Below are 19,407 nucleotides of genomic sequence, written 5' to 3'. Positions count from 1 at the left end.
GGTTTTCTTAAGGATATGAGTCCTTTCTTCATGCCCCACCAATATATTATTCCATATTGCCTCAGTGAAGGAAACAGTCTATGAATACTTCAGGGAAAAAGTTGATGGTGTACTCTTAAAATGCACATCGATATCTATTCTAACATTGCCACTTACGTGAGTATCCCTTTCCTCTTTCATATTTTGGCAGGATGTAATGACATTCCCACCTTATTTTCTGTAGGCTATCATTGTGTCCAAACTTTGAATAATTATCTCAACAGATTATGAAGACTGACTCCATTTCTTGACAGAACATTGACTTTCAATTTAACAGTGAGTGCTTCAAATACAATAAATTCTCATTATTATAGCGTTTGCTTTGGTGAGCTGCCCAGTTCTCCACTCAGGACTGAGGTACATTTTCCCAGCTTTGGCAGTGTTGGTTGATGCCTCACAGCTACGTCTGTTTCTGAGAACTGCCCATGGCCACAGGGAGTTCCCTCAAACAAATTTCCCTCCCTTGAGGGGTCAGCCCACATCAGATGACTGATCTGTGAAGAAATTCAAAGGCCTTTTCTCTTGATTCAATTCTCATTCAACTCCAGAATGAGTAGCACTGCTTGAGACCTTGTGGCACTGCCTGAAACCACTTCCTCAACCACAGCATAGCAGTTTAGCTTCTCCCTTTGCCCAATCCTGCTTTTCTCATCCCCTAATAAGTGCTGTTTCCAAGAGTATGTCTCAAAAATACTCTTGCATGCAAATCTCCATCTGAGAGTCTGTTTCCTAGGGAAGTCAGTATAAGATGCCCGCCACGCCTTATATTCTTTTACCTTGCTCTGGCACTTTAAAGACCCACTACTATTATTCCCCAGTTCCTACCCTGTACATATTAAGCAGGCATTATAATTCCAATATGTGATTAAATAACTTTCTCCAGGGAGAAATACTGAATTTTCATGCTTCATAATGAGCCTGGAAAGAATAAGTATTGGTGGGTCAGCTCCTGAGAGGACAAGGAAGTATTTGGGGAGGGATTTTCCTCCATGCAATGAATGTGATCCAAGCTAGGAAAAATCACTCTCCTCTGTCGTGAGAGAGGACCTATTTCTGCCGTTATTCAGCAGAATGCAGAGTCCAAGATTTTCAGTTCAGTCTACATAAATGTCCTCATCCCAGTTCTCAAAATCTTGCTCTTTTCCAACCAGAGTCCTGAACTAAATAGATGCGATCTCTCACAGCTATTTGGTCTCCCTCACAGCTCTGTCACACTTAAAATTAAATCTGGGGTTTGATTTTCTGCAGAGTGCCCTGTACTCATAGATGTTAAGGCTCTGCATAAATGAAGCCATAGAAGCCCTCTGGCTTTCACAGACTGCCTCAAGTTGGCAATTGGCTGCTCTAAGCCTATAATTTTCTTTTTCAAAGCTTCCAATATCACTAACAAAAGCCAGCCCAATCCCCAGTCCCTATAATTATCATTGTCCCTAGACCCTATAAGCATACAGCCACTGCATATCCTAAAGTCTTATCTTCCACCTGCACCTTATCCCAATTAACCACAAGGGAAAGCTTTAGTAATTGTGATGTCACGGCACGCCAGAGCTAATCACCAGCCCCTCTTAACATTAGCAATAGGATCCTTATTGTTGTGAGAATGGTCAGTAATGCAGCTTCAATATATTACCCTATGGGTCCACTTTCTGAGACCATTTCTGATACCAACTGTTTTAGCCTGAGTTTCTTAGAAAAAGAGACTAAAGCAAAGCCTTTTGTGTTTTACTTTATTCAAGAGCACAATCCTGGAGAGCAGGGGTGAGGGCAAAGGAAAGTAAGGCAGGGAAGAATGGAGAGTTGATAAGCAGTGCACTCCCAAGCTGACCAATACATGGTATTAAGTGTGACTGATGGCTTGATATCATGGGAGTATCTCCGAAGAAGCCTTATTAATGACTACCTCTTGGGCAGGCTATGCATGGGAGAGTAATGGAAAATTTTATCATCTTGCTGCTATTTCCTGTTGGTCAAAGATTCACCTTCAAGGTTATAATCCTTTCCTATTTCTAGGTTGCTTAAGTCTGGGCACATTTGGTATCATGATGTCCTTTGCCTCAGTGTCAACAGGGAAGTCATGCAAAGGACAGAAGTTTAATGCATTGGGTCCTTGAGGAAAGGAATGATAATGTTGTAGCCATTTGAATTTGGTCAGAATTCACACAAAGGGAAACTCTGTAGCAGTGGCTCAGTGTGCAAAATTAGACAAAGTTCTTTGGAATATGTGAAACAAAGAAGGTGTGATGGGAAACTTAAATGGTATATACAAAACTACTTACTAGCTTTGTGGCATTTTAAAATTTACTTTGTCCCTTTGACTCAGTTGCTTCTTCTATAGTATAGAACTAAAAATTATATAATATTAAATGGTTGCTCTATGAGTTATAATTGTAAGATATCATACACATACATATTTGCTTTTTACAGCCACACCCACAGCACATGGAGGTTCCCAGGCTAGGGGTCAAATCAGCTACAGCAGCTGGCCTATGCCACAGCCACAGCAATGCAGGATCTGAGCCATGTCTGCGACTTACACCACAGTTCATGGCAACACTGGATCCTTAACCCACTGTGCGAGGCCAGGGATCAAACCTTCAACCTCATGGTTACTAGTCAGATTTGTTTCTGCTGAGTCACAATGGAAACTGCTATAATTATAAGATATCTTATTTATAAATATGTTTCACAGTTCTTAGACTATACCATAAATTGTTAATTATTGTTTCTGTTTTTACGAAGGAAAATTCTCAAAACCTCAATAACAACTTAAAATATTCCTAGGTATTATTTAACCTTCTTGTAAAACACTGTATATAGAGAGTATCAGGAAAATATTTCTAGAGGCATTTGGGTATTGTATGTCATGAAGGTGTGAGAGAAATAGTAGTTAAATATTGAGCGTCAAAATAATTTAATTTAAAAATAAAGATAACTGGAGTTCCCTTGTTCTGCAGCAGGTTAGGGATCCAGTGGTGTCACTCTAGTGGCTTATGTCACTGCTGAGGTGTGGGTTCAGTCCTTGGCCCAGCAACTTCCATATGCCACAAGCACTGCCCCCCACCAAAAAAAAAAAGAGTGAGAGAGATATTTACCTTACAAGATAACCAATACAAAAGAAAAGAATTTTTTTTTTTCTCATATAATAGAAAGATCCAACCATACATTTTTCTAGATACAAATGATTGTAGACTAGTATGCTTAGAGACTCTTTCAAGATTAGGACACCTGGAATTCCCATCATGGCACAGTCAAAACAAATCTGACTAGGAACCATAAGGTTGCAAGTTCGACCTCTGACCTAGCTCAGTGGGTTAAGGCTCCTGTGCAGAAGTGGCTCGGATCTGGTCTTGCTGTGGCTGTGGTGTAGGCTGGCAGCTGTAGCTCTGATTGGACCCTTAGCCTGGGAACCTCCATATGCTGTGGGTATGGCCCTAAAAAGCAAAAAAAAAAAAAAAAAAAAAAAAAGATTAGGACACCTATCCATACAAACATTATACTAGGAAAAAATAATTTTTCTTTCTTGATATGTTGTAGTATGTATTCTTTCTCTTTCTATCAGCCATTCAATTTATTCATAAGGAACATCTGTTCCATAAGTTATTTTGGAAAGAAAACCTTATCCTTGGACCAATGTTGGGATGTAATGCTAGTCTGGCTAATCCATGTATTCAGTTTTTTATGGTGACTAGTCCACAAAGGGTCATGTGACCTGTAGCTCAATAAGGATCAATCTTAAGGTTTGTTGGAAACATTATATATCAAGGTTACTGAGACTATAGATATAAGCCTGAAACTGCTGTGTATACTTTTCCTCTGTGCTCGGAATTTCTGTCTGAATTATGCTAACAAAGGGAATGCAGGGTCAATTCTGGCAAAAAGGAAAAAAAATAGTGGGTTGATATTGATAACATTGTTGGAGGGCCTGGTTCCAATCATATTGAGAGCCTGTATTATTTTTAGGCCATTTGGTTATCATTATTAATTTTAATACTACTATTGACACTACTTTGATTTAATCTTTGTTACTTGCAATAAAAGATATATTGGTTCATTTACTGTATGTTTCAGTTCATTTGTTTCAATAACTGTACTAAAGTTACAGGAGATATTAACAGTAGGGGTACTGGGTGTGAGATATATAGAAACTTTACTATCTCTGTAACTTTTCTGTAAATCTAAAACTAATCTAAATTTTTTAAATTATTTTTTAATACAACTCTGCTTTGCTATGTCATATTGCCCAAGGATAAATAGATTCTCTCACTATAAATCTGTGCTTAAGTCAAGAAGGTCAAGGCCATGCTTTTCTCTAATATTCACACTTGGAGACTCTCTGTTCCCTGAATATATAGATAGAAAATTTTCAAAACAGAAGTCCATATTGTCAATTTTGGATAAAAACTTTTGAGTGAAGGAAAGATGAAAGAAGATGAAAAGGAATAGCATTTCAATTTGTCATCCTGATTTACAACTGGAAAACCATGGCCAACTTTACATCCTGCTTTTCTAGTCATTCTAAAGTCTGCTCTATTTGCACTATAACATACTATCACTAGAAATAGTTTCCATATTTTTATTTTTCTATCAATTTGATATCCACTGAGGCTCTATTTTTCAATATAGCACTTTCTTTTTCTATTACAAATTCATAAAATTTTCTCCTCAAAGTATTTTTAGAATGTTATATTTTTAACTCATAAAAACACTCTAATTCTCAAATAACAGACAGTAATTTTTATTTTTTTGTTGCTAATTCAGACATATGTTTTCCAGTGATTACTCTGCAGAGGAATAAGCCTTTAGTATATAACCTAAAGATATCCAATAACTTCAATTTCTAAAGAAAAACAGAAATAGTGTAACTAAACAGTACATACTTAATTAAAACATCTTAGCTCCCAGTCTTATACCTTGTGAAACATGGCTTTTATTTAGCCTGCTTTGATTTCTTTTCTAGGCATGCTTTTAACAGAAAGATTTGGTTGATTTCACATAGGATAGGAAGTGGGTATCAAAATTTTAGAAGCCCTCTACACTTCCAGAGGCAAGTCCATGGCATTTCTGCTATCAGCATCCATATAGTTCAGAAAGAATAAAAAGGAAAAAAGAGGTGGCAACTGATGTCAAAATAAAATGTTAAAGCTTACAGATTTAAAAACCAGGTATTGTTGTGATAGAAAAGTTTGTCCTTCCATTTTCCCATTGAGCATACTATTGTCTGGGCTTGAGAACTTAAATGATAGAGTATGATGGTACAGATCGCCTAGGTAGACAAGCAGGAGAACTAAATGAAAATCCTGTCACAGAAATTCAGAAGAAAAAGGCAGATGAGCAAGGAGACTGAAGAAATACACATCAGGGAAGCCACCTACTCTAATTTCCCAGCCCTGGAACTGCAAAGTATATACAGGTTGAAACAGCAAGGTTCAGTTTGAGCATGAGGTCCACTATCCATGGGATACTGCCTAGTTACCCATTTGGGATGTGGAGAGCAGACTCCTACACAGAGTATCCCTGAGTTAACTTTGGATGCTGGTATAGTGGGGAGGTAGAACAGTGCTGTCAGGCAAAGAGAAGGTCTCACCTCTACTTCCAAATACCTCTGTGCAAAAGGCAATATGGCCTTCTGAGGTTTGGGAGCAAAGTAATCTCACAAGAGATGCTACCATTAGATCACAGGCCAGATGGGAGAAGCAGCAGAAATTCAAAAAGTCAATCCAACCGGGGAAGTTCCTACAATACTAGGAAAAAGAATAAGAAATCATCTGTGCAGAATTCAGCAGCTACCACCAGCCTAACCAAGTGAAACAACATTTTAGATAAACCTTGCATATGAGCCAGAGCACAGTATAAATTAACAGCATAAGATCCTTTTCCCAGTGTTACAAGATCATCTCATAAGCCATGAGTCTATTCCTCTACATCCAGATGTAATCTGAGAATATAAGAGAAAACATGCATTTGAGTTATCCAAGAAATCACATTTTCTTATGCCCAAATTTTAATAATTGGGTTGTACTGATTTAATGATTGATATTGGAAAATAAAATTAAGCTATACTTTATTTTCTTGCTACCCAGCCATTGAAGGGTAGTGAGAAATGTGGGACAGTTATAGAAAAAAAAATACAGAATCTTTATTTCTTTCACACATCTGAGTGTAATGTGCATCATTTTGCAACCATGCCAAACATTTGTTTTTTTGACTTCTCAATTTCAGACTACTTTATCTTCAGATGAGCTAAACTTCTCTTCATATCTCATTTTGCAGTTAATTTCTAGATGAAAACTCCAAATTCTGATGGAATTTTGGCACCAAATTTAAGCTTTCCTTACTGTTGTTACTTTACAGATGTCTTGAAACAGCCTCCAATAGTCATTGTCCCAGATTCTGTCACTATAGTTGCTATATCATACTAGTTCTATCATGATTGAGTTGAATACTATTTTTAGAGATGTTCTTCCCAACAACTTCCTCAGAATCATTCTTGCAACCTTCCTTTCTTTCCCGTTATTCCCCACCATATTTCTCATGCTTGGACCCCAATCCACATTCAATATTGCAACACTTGTCACATTGTTCAATCTCCTTTCAGTCAACATTTTCCTCTTTATAAAACTAGCATTCTGAGACTAGTCTGTGTATGATCATTCTAAAATAACTTCCCTGCATCCAAAGAGGCACAGATAGAAAATACATAAAATTAGCTGGGAATGTGGTTATTAATTGCCAGGAAACACATACAGAGCCAATAACACATTTACATACAGGAGTCAATTAACTAATGGTTAGGGATGCTCAAAAGTTCTGAAAAGTACCACATCCTCTGATCTCCCTTAGGTCAAAAGCAATCATTCTTACCTCCTCATCACAGCACATTAACTGACCTCAATCATATACTCACTTTACTCTTCTGTCTGTTACTGCCAGCAGTTTAGTTATCTTCCTTTTCAATATTTCTATCTTTTATGCATATTTCCCAAACATATTTTCTAGGACACTACTTTGCAAGATGTTGATACTAAATACCTTCTGTTGAATTGAATAGCAACTCATTTTATTCTTGATGTGGGAGAGGAAGTGTGTTCTAATTCTACCTACAGTTACATAAATATTGTAAACAAGAGCTTTACAAATTAAATTTGTCTAAAATTACCATGTTAGCTATTTGGTTCTTGTATGAATCGAGGAAGGAACAAAGTAAGGATAAAGGAATAAGGAATCTACCTAGATAGGAAAAGAGGAGAGAGCTGTTTTCATTTTCTGAAGTTCTAGGCTGACTCAAGTATGTGAATACGACTTCTTGTGAAAGGTCCCATGTGGTCAGCAGTGGATCCCTGAATGTCTAATCCTACATGCCTCAGCACACCTTTGAAATGCAGGGTAAGCCTGACTTAAACTTTTATGGGAAAGAGGTGGTGAACAAATACTTACTGTGAGCTTTCAATATGCCAGGTCTGTGAAGGGCATGCCACATAACAATTTTTCCCTCAGGGAGACATGACAGTCTCTACACCAACTGAAATATCAATGTATTTTACCAAAATACTCACTCAAAAGCTACTTAAGAATTTATTTCATTATGACAGTGGTTTTGCAACAGCATTTGAGGTGTTTGATTTATAACCAAGAGCTCAGTTGATTCCAAATATATTTCAATAAATAGCTGGTCCATATCTCGCTCCAGTTCTCTCTAGTCAGTCTTCAAATTAAGAGTCCCTGATCACCCTTTTTCCCAAACATGCAGTTTTTCAGGTCTTTCCCTTTTTGATTTCTAATTGATTTTGGCCCATTGTGCCTCTGAAACTGCCTTTTACATTGAAGAGATTGCTTTACAAACTAAACATCTCAGCAGGCTCCCTTTACATCCTTGAAAGTGAATTTAACCAAACAGCAATGTTAATTAAAACTTCTACTTTGAGATAGTACAACTTATACACATTTTACAAGTAAATGTAGAACATCAGGTGATATTATTCTAGGCGTAGGTTATTTTGTTCTGTTGTAAATCAAATGGGTGTTCAATATATTTATTTATTCCTTTTAAAAGTCTCCAAGGTACCAGGCAGCACACTGCAAATTGGGATGTCTCCTGAAGATATAAAGGCAGCCATGAGTAAGCTTACAGCATGATAGGGATTCAAATATGACTGAAGTACAAGGTGGTAAGTGATGGGAGATGGGATTTTACCCTCCTGGAACATAGAGTAGGGTGATTAACCCCCTTCTGGGAGAGCAATGGGTGCTATGGCAAGGCACCCAGAAACTCTTTCAGGTCTGGATCCTCATTATCCCTACTATTAGGCTGCTAACAAGTCTCTATCCTACTCTAGAATTATCCTCAAAGAGATGCATTTAGTCCAAGGTTATCCTCCTTCCTCAGTGAAAACTCTCACTCAGTACTATTTTATGATATGCTCCCCTTTCCTCAAGTAGGGACACCTTTGTATATCCTCCTAGCTCCAGGTCACCCAGCTGGCTTGGTCAAAGATTGTTTTCAAGTATATCACATTTCAAACTCTCCTCAGACCAATACTGCTTCCTCTATCTCTTACATGCAGCATTGCTGAAAGCACCCCCAATCAGCCTCCGACATAAAGATCTCAGGCACAGAGTCACAGGAATCCAACCTAAAATGGGGTTGAATTAGGGAAAATCCACAGGTAGTTCTGAGGGTATTCCAACAAAGAGAACTGATAAGGCCTGGTACTGTGTTTCGGGGATAATTAGAGCAAACATATAGAATGTGTTTATATGTACTGGATGTGCTAAAGCTTGGGGTAAGGTGGTAGTGTGGGAAGTGGCTAGCACTGAGGTTCAAGGTGTGGGAAGATGTCAGTAGAAAGAGCCACAGAAACCTTGCTAAGCAGTGAGCAGAGGCTTTAAATCAGAAAAGTGACAGGGATATATTTCTCTACGGAGATAAGTAATAACCATGGGGAGAAAGGATTGAAGGTGGAGAGATGTGTGATGAGGAGTTAGTCTGACAGTTTTTCTGGTAGGTCATAATGAAAAAAACAAAAACAAAAACTAAGACTAAAAGAATGACAATTATATTAAGATATCTAGAGTAATATCTGTAGGATTAAATATTTGTCAGGTAAAAGAATTAAGAAGGGCTGCTGCCAAAATAACTTTAGAAATTACGGGTTGTGATGTTAGAGAGTCCATTGACACAGTTGACAACTACAGAAAGAAGTAAAATGATTATTACTATATCCTTCCCTAATTACCTTGTATAATCCTCCCCACCCAATGCTGAAAATGTGAGAAGAACAAAATTCAAGGAATTAACAAAATTAAAGTAAATAATATATATGGAGACTTTAGAACAATGCCTAGCATAGTGAATACTATATTTATTAGTCTGATAAAATGGTAGGTCTCAATTCTATCAATTTAGGGATGGAAAAGCATACCATGTGCTGCTATTATCCTATTTCTCTTGAGAAGTGTGAAAACATATTACAAATTTCATACAATCCTTGATGTACTTTGTAAGCTAGCACTCAAAAGCAATCTTATATTTTATTTTTAAACCATTGTTAACCTCCTCTCTTTTTTCCAGGAGCTTGTGTCATGCTTGTGAAATCAATAGCAAACAGCAAGTATTTCAGTAAGCAGACAGTCAAGGACAGCCTCTAATTCTGCTCTGCAAAGTGTTTCTGGCTCTAGAGGCACTCAAACATGAAATGACTTTTTTACTTTTCCTAGGCCTAAAAATGTTTTAAGTTTTTAAAATATCATCATCAAACTTGGGTCTATAAAATATAATGTTTCTTTTTAATAATAGTAGCCATTTTTCACTGAACACCTTTATGTGCCCAACTCTAAGTGAAATACTTTAAAAACATTATCTTTAATCTTATAAGTAATCATATAGGATTTTTACTCATGTCTTCAGTTTCCAACCTAGGCTTTGAGATGCTGAATAATTGCCTTGAGGTCAACACAGACCTGGAGTTGCCAACGAGGCTTTCACTTGAGGTTCTATGCCTTTACAGCTGAATAGCTAAGTCATTCCTGAAAATTATCCTGTCAATCCAAGGTTCAGAACAAATGGGAATGATGTCTGCCCTCTTTACTTGCTAACTCCTGGAATGCTTTCAGGTTTCATAAGAACACTAGTGAAAAGTAAGTGAAGGTGGTAGAAACGTGGCAATTATTAAGTTTATACAAAAGACTTAGCCTGCTGAAGGACACCAGGCACGCTCAGTATTTTAACTAGTTATATTTCTCTGTGCAGACCAAGAAAAGGAGTGCAGTTGTATATCAGTGGGATCTGAAAGGAAAAAAGCAGAATAAGACAAGAAAGAAAAATCATCATCAATATGTAGACAATTCACTCTGTGTGTGTTTATATCATTCTATACTTTCATTTCATTTTATCTCAGATTTTTAGTAGTCTCTTCTCCCACATCCAGAACACATGTTCAATTTAGTAAGATTATTTTAAATTTGGTTGTATCCGTCCTATAACTGTTAACAAAAATGCAGTAATACAAGTTTTCTGTTGGGCCTTTCACCTCTCTTCCTACAGTAACTGTCTTTCATACAACAACAGTGGTCATATGAATAGGAAAAGTAACTTGAATGCCAGCTTCCTACTTGTGGTAGTCTTTTTGAGCCTTTAAAAGTTTTGGAGAAATAGATGACAATTAAAGGTAATCAGAAAACAGTAACATGGTTTTGAAAGATATAATAGAAATTTAGAAATATCTATTAAGGGAAATAAAAGTAATTTTCATGTTTACAATGGAATATTGGTAATTGAATGTCTTTGTCAGATATACAAAGATCAATAGATATACAATCAAATAGAATAATATATATTTACTTCATATATTTGTTACATATAGCATTTGTCATAGCAGGAGGAAAATATATATTTTAAAATATGAGCAAGAATAGAAACAACCACCTATAACCATTCTGTTCAATACAACTAGGATGATCACTGTCAGATATATTATTCAAGAGTTATTTTCCCCTAAAGGCATTGCAAACAAATAGTTTTTAAAAAATTAAGGCAAAATTAGGTGAATTTAGGTTCAATAAGGAAATACACATTTTTATCAGGTGATTTTCCTAGTTTTTATCACTTCCATACATCACTTATGTTGTATTTATTAAAACAAACAAACAAAAAAAAAAACACTGTCAGTCATACTCCTGCATTTCAATCTAACTTGAGAAGTATGTTAATACTATGACATTCTTTTATTTACAACTTTACAAAATAAAGTGGATTTTGTTGCTAACGTGTTCAAAATGACAGCTGCCTTTCTAATCCATTAGCAAAATGTAAAATGCAATGAATGCTAAATGTCACTACTATCCTCTTAAGCTGTACTAAGTATGGTTTTAATATTGATTCTTGCACATGCCTTATACATTCCCAAGTGTTCTCTGCTTTTGATGACAGGTTGTACTACAAATCACTCATATCTTTCATCCTGATCTTTAGATACACATTTTTAATACATTTTTATTATATTATCTGTCTTCCTTTGGTCAAGATTATGAATGCATTTTACAAGTTGGAAAAGATAGCTTTATTGGCATAGTGTTACCAAGAGAAATAAGAAGAATGAAAAGAGAAAAGGTTAGGAATAATGGCTATCTCATGGCCTATAGCGCAAGTATTAAAGAAAAAAAGAAGCTAATAATAGGAAGAGAAAAAAGCCTAACCTGAAACATAATCTATTAAAGTGATTTTAGAAACAATAATAATACCTTAAAGTAGTATAGCAATTTAGTTTCAAACTACTTTTATATACATTGTCTCATTTGATCTTCAGAACCACTCTGTGATACAGAAAGTGGTTATTATTTTCTCTATTATCTAAAACTAGTCACTGACCAGTAATTATGAAAGATTATGTGACTTGCACAAGGTTGTAGGGCTAGTAAATAATGGGGTTGAGATGTGGAAAAGAGTTCTGATTCCTGGTCCAATGATTTTAACTTACGCATACTCAGGATATCTTTTGTTCATAATAAATACCTCAAAAAAGTTAAAAAAATAAAACCCAAATATGTACCAGGAAATTTATCCTACCCCCCTTCTATGGGAAATGTTCTAATATAAACTTGTGCCTGGAAGAGTGCTTAGGATTCATGAGAAATCATTCAAAATTTTTGATTCAATGGAAAATCAATCAATAAATAAATCTACACTTTTAAATATAGTATCTAAAGAATTTCTGACTCTTGGTCATTCCCATGATTACTGAGAAACTAGTTTATTTTTGCTTGACTTATTGTAATCAGTGTTTTGTTTACATGTAAATAGTTATTGGATAAATTATCATTTGACCTTGCATATTGTTTTTTATTGTAAATGGTGTGTAATGAATATTCAAAATAAAATGGCTCCAAAACTGATAGCTAGGACATTTTCATTTTCTTCTAGATTTTAATGTTTTCTACTATCTAAAAATGATAGTAATATATATATAATATTAACAATATAACAATATATATCATCATATATTATATAATAATAATAGCCATGAATGTTATATTCACTTAGATTTATATTTAAGGAGAGTTTGATCAGTTGTTCTTTTTGTTCTGATCTGGAGATTACTAATACCCATTAGAATGACACATGAATTATATAGTTTGTATTAAATATGACTATTCCTAGCCTCATTAAGATGTTTCCAAGTTCAAATCGCATAGATTTGTATAGGCTATATAAGTGATCCACCTAATTTGTGCAAAAACTGGATTTATTGGGTATTTGCTGATATTTATCAAATGACTTATTAATTAACATCAAAATTTATATATAGCCTGATAAAATTGTTGGAACGTGAATCTATTTTACGCTATATATTGATCTTTTTTTTTTTTTTTTTTTTTTTTTTTTTTTGGTCTTTTTAGGGTTGCACCCATGGCATTTGGAGATTTCCAGGCCAGGGGTTGAATCAGAGCTATAGCTGCCAGCCTTCACCACAGCCACAGCAACACCAGATCCAAGCCGCATCTGCAACCTACACAACAGCTTATGGCAATTCCGGATCCTTAACTCACTGAGCGAGGCCAGGGATCTAACTTGTGTCCTCAAGGATGCTAGTCAGATTTATTCCTGCTGAGCCATGAAAGAAACTCCTTGATCATTTTTTTTGATTTTTATGTTAGCTTCAAATCATTCTATATTACAGTTTTGTAGGAGTGTGAGGGGTGCAAAACCAGCAGGATGCTCAACAAACATACTTCATCTTTCTGTCTCTACAGAAAGACTACAATTTCTATTTTTGCCTACAGTTATTTCGTTAAATAGGGCTAAATAACTGGGTTCTGTCTAATGCAATGTGGGTAGACGGTTGCCCTATGCCTAGACTTAAGGCTTGCTCTGTAAGCCTCCACAATCTCTTCTTCTCTTCAATGATAATCAAGGCTGTTACACTGAAGGTAATGACATTTTAAATTCATTTTTGGAAGGAAGCCTCCAAGAAATCTCTGGCACCCACTGGAATTTACATGAATAAGAAAACAATTTTGTTAAGTTACACCATTAAGTTGAATGGTTTACTTGTTAGGGAATCATAGCCTAGGCTTTACTAACTAATAAAGGTATGTGTCATGGGAATTGTTGCTGTGAAATTACAGTAAAAGGATATTTGTAGGCTTTGAAGTCAGAAACTGGACAAAGAAGAAACTGAAACTGGAAGCCAGAAAGCTGGTGAACTGTGTCATACAGTGGTAAAGGACTTGATTACCTGTGATAAATTTGAAAATAGATTGTGGGTCTATAAATCCTATGGATCTACAGAAAGAAGTTGAAAATCATTTTGAGCACAGACTTCTCTTTATTACTGATTTAAATAGATAAGGACTTATAACAGGAATAATTGATTATATTAAGGGAGAAATGATAAGATTATGAGCAAAACTGGATTTTGCATTGGTGGAGAAGCCAATTACTTATAAAACTCAAACAGTAAGACATTAAGAAATTTTTTTATACCAAAACCCTAGTAAAAATTTTCATTTGAATAAAATTACCCAGGGAAAATCTCAGATTAAGTTATAGCTTTCCCATTCAAGTCTGAAAGCTTCCAGATAGCCACATTTAAATTGAAAGAGACAGACATGGGAGTGGAAAAGTAGAAAAATATAAGTGGATTTGAGAGCTGTGCCCATTAAAGAACTTTAAGTGTGAAACAGATCAGAAGCAAATAGATGTGAAGCCCACTAAGTTTTGAGGAAAATTCGGATGATAAAACAGTTAAGATTTTTTAAGCTTTTAAACAATTCTTAAGGCCTTAACCTTCATGAGCAATAGATACATTTCAAAAGCTCTACAGGTCTGCAAGAGTAATTTCCCCTAAAACCATTTTATGTATAGACAAAGTAAATTCTGAACTAGGAAAAACCTTCCAGAATGTGGAGCCTGGGGCCAGGAAAACCCATGGACAAGACAGTTCCTCCCATAAAGCAGCTTCTGAAATAATAACAAAGCAAAGAAAAACTGGCACTTCTAGGTTAGCGGGATTATACTCTATCAGCTCAATGATGTTTCAAAATTGCTAGATACTGATGACTATAGGGTCTCCTCTCATTGGCTTTTCAAACCAGGAGTATTTATTCTGATTATTCAGCTTGTACTTTACACACTGTGTATGAGTCTCTAAACAGATAACTGTGTAGTCAAGAGGCATTACCACTGAGACTTCCAAGAGATCATATAGGTCATCAAGACCCCATGAATACAGTTATACATGACTTAAAAATCATGAACTTTGAGCTGGATACAATAGTTTAGGGGGCTCTGTCTTGTCCCTTTTAGGTAGAAAGAGAATATATTCTACATGCATAAATAAAGTGACATATTTGGTGAACTAAAAGGAAGATTACATCATAGAATGTATAGATGTTTAACAATGCCGACACTTTCTGGATACTATGTTTTCCAAACTGTTGTAGTTAATTTGGACCTTATGACTAAATAATAGCCATGTAAGAAGCTTCTTCAGTGTGGGAAAAAGTAATGTATTTACCTCCCACGCCTGGATCTGAAACTCTTTGCACACACTTTTGCATTGCCTTTTCCTTTTGTGACAACCAGGAAGGCCACCTAAGAGATGGTGGCATGAAAGGCTGGTAGCGTGTCAATTGATTACTGTTTGAAAGACAGTCACTAAGAAAAGCTCCAACCTAAAACACAATCAATGTATTATAGAAGCAAAATTTTTACTGCATGAATCTACTGACCTTTGGGGGCCTATTTATTATCTGAGCTTAACACAGCCTGCCCTACCTAATAAAATATATCTCATTCAGCTAACAGATTTGGAAGTGTTTCATACACTTGTGAAGTCTTGAGAGTCTTTGGCATTTAACAACAAGCAATTTGTGTTCAATGGGTGTTTGCTTAGGAAACAAATCAATTCTATTAAGAAAGAGTATCTAGGTCAGATAATACTGTTTTACAGAGAAAACAAAGATCACATATATATGTAGTAAACTGAATTACTGTTCCCAATTCTTTATTTCCCCGTATAGCAGGATCACAATTAGATCGACAACCTGTGGCCTGTTCTTTTTTAGTGCAGTGTCTCTCTGAGGTCAGAATATAGTTGCCTACCTCACTGATATAGGTTTACCATGTGACTTGCTTTAGCCAGTGGGATATATGTGTAAATCTCAATACACTATTTTCTAGCTGAGGGGTTAAGAAGCATCAGGTTTCCACTTGCCTCTTTGCTTCTTTCAGGCCATGAAAATAGTGCAGTCAGCGTGCTGCTTGCCTCAGAAGGAGACATGTAGGAGGATATGAATCCACCTGGAGTCTGGAGCTCAGCCCATCTGAATCCTTGGAATCTAGCTAAAATTGGTTAAATTTCAAGAACTCAAAGGTTTGTGAGTTATTTTAAAAATGTTCTTATAGGGCAAAGAGATTCTGAGGTTGTTTTTGACATGGCAAAAAACTAACATGGTAAATTCCATAGGTGGAATTTTGTTTGTTTATTTATTGTCTTTTTAGGGCCGCACCCATGGCATATGGAAATTCCCAGGCTAGTGGTCAAATCAGAGCTGCAGCTTCTAGCCTACACCACAGCCACAGAAACACCAGATCTGAGCTTCGTCTGCATCCTACACCCCAGCTCACACCAATGCCCAATCCTTAACCATTGAGTGGGGCCAGGGATCGAATGTGTACCCTCATGGGTCCTGGTCGGGTTCCTTACCACTGAGCCACAACGGGAACTCTCCAAAGGTAGAATTTAAATTCAGAATTCTGACTTAAAATTCAGTACTCTATCTACTCCACAGTGGGAAAGATTTACTTTGAACTTAAGTACTAATTCTTCTACTCAGCCCCTATTAAATTTTTAATTTGGAATGTATCTTTAGATTTTGAATTATCTTATTTTTATGTCTTGATAGTTATTTAGCTCTAATTTATTTTTTTAAGTAAGGAAGTTTTAACTTTTTAATCTTCACTCAAAAGCAATTTGTTTCCAATAATTATTAAAATTAACAAGATAAAAAAGAAAACAATTATAAAATGGTCATTGTCAAGAATGCTATTTTTCTTTTCTTAGGAAAATATGCAACTCTAACGGATTTTGTTAATACCTCTCAGGTCCTCTATGGCATTTAAGAAATAACATTCAGTGAAATTTATACACTATAACCATGAAATTATTTTTTTTTATCTACAATGTATAGCATGAGGGAATGCTAAGCTTTGTTTATAAAATTTTAGGTTTGCTTTTTTATACTTAAAAAAAAACTATTTAATAACAAAGCTAATATGACTGCTAGGTATTTTATTATATTTATTTTTAGTACTTTCCTCATAAAATTAGACAACAGGGAGAAAAGACTTTTATAACATAACTTCATTGAGTATCATTATTAATGTGCTGTTGTTCCTTCAATAACCTCTTTCTTTTATGTGTGCCTCATTGTTTATTTTACAATAAATCATTTAAAATACAAATCTCATTTCCTCTTTTACCCTGAGCTAGATTTAAGACCTCTTCCTTGAAGTGACCTTTAACTTCTTTCAATTAGGTCAAAAAATGATTAAAAACTCTTGGGAGCAAGAATGAATTTACTACTTCATTAGAGTTTCTGGCAAATGCAGGCAAAATAACTATAATAGCTGCAAATTTAGACACAAATTTTGTAGTGTTAAACTTTATTATTTTAAATGCTTCAGCTAAGATGAGGAGAGACTACACCCTTAATTACAGATATAACACACTCTGGTGTAGTATGGATGATGTACTGTTATAGAACAAGATATTATTGCTAGAAGGTTTGGACATATTCTAAATATTTACAAAATCTCTTATCAAAAATTTTACCAGATCTATTTCCTATTATGTGTTTATAATTAACTATTATAATTGATTACTTAATAATAATTAAGAAAATAGGAAAAATTTATGAAAGCAAATAGTACACATTAATATGATTCTGACATTTGAAAAGATATTTTTGATTATTTATTCCTGTGTTTTAGGTGTTTTTCCCTACCAAACACAGGTGCAAAATGGTACTGACAACACATACAACATTTAGAAGAGAACAAGAGAACATATGTCTCATGAGAAAATTTTTCTTCAATTTTTCCATCCTTGCCTTCATAATCCTATATTTAACTTATCTTAAAAGTCAGAGGATAGTTTCATTGTTTGGAGTTGCGGGAATGAATGTCAGACAATGGTTTTCAAGCTGATTCAGTAAGGTAAACTTCCCACACCTTTATAAATTTCCCATTTAAAAAATATTTCCTTTTTCTTTTGAGCTTGTGCTAGTAAGTTAGTATGACAGATTTTATTCATTCTGAATGGTAGAGGAAACTCTGATGTTATCTCCTGAAATACTGGAGATTTCTCTCAAATTACTGTATTTTAAGTTCAAGTTGAAATGAATAGTGTCAAAGCAGTTCAGTTAAACCGCAAAGGAAGGAACATGAAATAGAATAACATGATCCTGAATTTTTATCCTGACATGATTTTACCAATACCTGTTAGCCTATGCAACAAAGTTCTCGTGTCCTGGGACCTTGTATCACCTTTGTATCTTTAGTACAGTTTTTCTCAATCTTGGTACTGTTGACTTTGGGACTGAATAGTTCTTTGTTTATAGCCTGTCCTGTCCATTATAGGATATTTAACAGCATAGCTGGCCTCAATCCACATAAATGTCTCTGATTCAATGCATATAAAGCATCCTGGAGGATAGCACCTCGTTCTTAAAGGATATTGCCTCAAATCTGGTGCTTTAATTTTTCCTTCAGCAGACTATTCTAACATGATCAGGGCAGCAGAGCTGAGTGATGCATTATGTATTACAATCAGTGAGTTCTGTGGCTAGAAGCTGTCTGGGGATTACGTGCCTGGGAACCAGGCATTCTCTAAGTACCTGGACTGTGGTGCTGGCTGAGGTCCAGTAGCAAGAAAAGGCAATGCTCAACTCAGACTAGGTTATCTGTTCCTGAGAAAACAAATCACACAGCCTTACATGCTAGAAGGACCTAATATAGTAAATTTGGAATCAAGTGGTCATTTGGTCTGCTCCAGGAATAATGCCATATTGGTCTTTGATGTAGAAATTTTGGAGATTTGGAGGTAGTGGCAACAGTAGTTGGACAAGCCTAGGTAAGTAGGAATCTATGCCTTTGGGCCCATGCACAGCTTGTGTCCTTGCCATAATAGCCTTGTTTTTCATATACTCATTATGATAATACTATGGTAGCCACTGACAGTTATGTATCAGCTAACAACAAGTGGCTGAACATTGCTTTCATTTGGAAGTTTAATGCCTTTATCCTAGTGCGTCTTTTCTAGTAGGCATTCACTTATGACCATTCTCATATATCCATTGACATGCCTTTTCCCCAGACCTCCTTGCTGCCAATCTTCCAATCTTTTTCCTCCAAGATCTCTGTCCAGCTGATCCAGTAATTTCTCACTGCCCATTAGTTTGTGTAATTATCTTTCTACACAAAGTAAATATTCAAATGCTGACGTATCATGATTGTTCTTCAAGCTTAACCATGAATGAGGTTCTAACAAAGCCACCATTGCTTTTCAGCTGGATTCCACATAATAAGCTAGAATATGTAAAACAAGTTTGGAAATTTTACTCCATTTGGAGCTGTCTGTACATCATTCCCCCAAGCGTCATAGGTATGAGCTAGAAGAGGGAAACTGATACAACTACAGTAGGAGGACAGCGTTCTGGGCTGCTTTCTCATGCAGATTGCTTATGCCCTCTGACCCTGATCCTGATTGCTCCCAAATACACACCTTCTATTTTAAAAATTATTTCTTCTAAGTCCATTGAACACTATTATTTGATGCATCTGACAGTAACAAGTTCATGACGGACCGTTAC

The 19,407-nt window shown here is 35.7% G+C and overlaps 1 long non-coding RNA gene across 2 annotated transcripts in view; it reads right to left on the bottom strand.

Annotated features, from left to right (window-relative positions):
- Window positions 1–19,407, bottom strand: part of LOC102164767 (uncharacterized) — a 614,073-nt gene that overhangs the window by 19,215 nt on the left and 575,451 nt on the right. The window contains exon 7 of one of the 2 annotated variants that reach the window (XR_014821808.1): window positions 7,593–10,321. The exons of the other annotated variant lie outside the window; for it this stretch is intronic. This is a non-coding gene — a long non-coding RNA (uncharacterized LOC102164767). Of the gene's footprint in view, window positions 1–7,592; window positions 10,322–19,407 lie in introns of those variants that run through there. 2 annotated transcript variants of the gene reach the window in all.

Source organism: Sus scrofa, chromosome 1 (genome assembly GCF_054392235.1).
Source record: "Sus scrofa isolate SSC_HxYL_T2T_F1_AM1 chromosome 1, Sscrofa_HxYL_maternal_Yorkshire_Landrace_v2.0, whole genome shotgun sequence".
In the NCBI taxonomy this organism is placed as follows: Eukaryota; Metazoa; Chordata; class Mammalia; order Artiodactyla; family Suidae; genus Sus; species Sus scrofa.
This window is presented reverse-complemented; position numbering and strand designations above follow the sequence as displayed.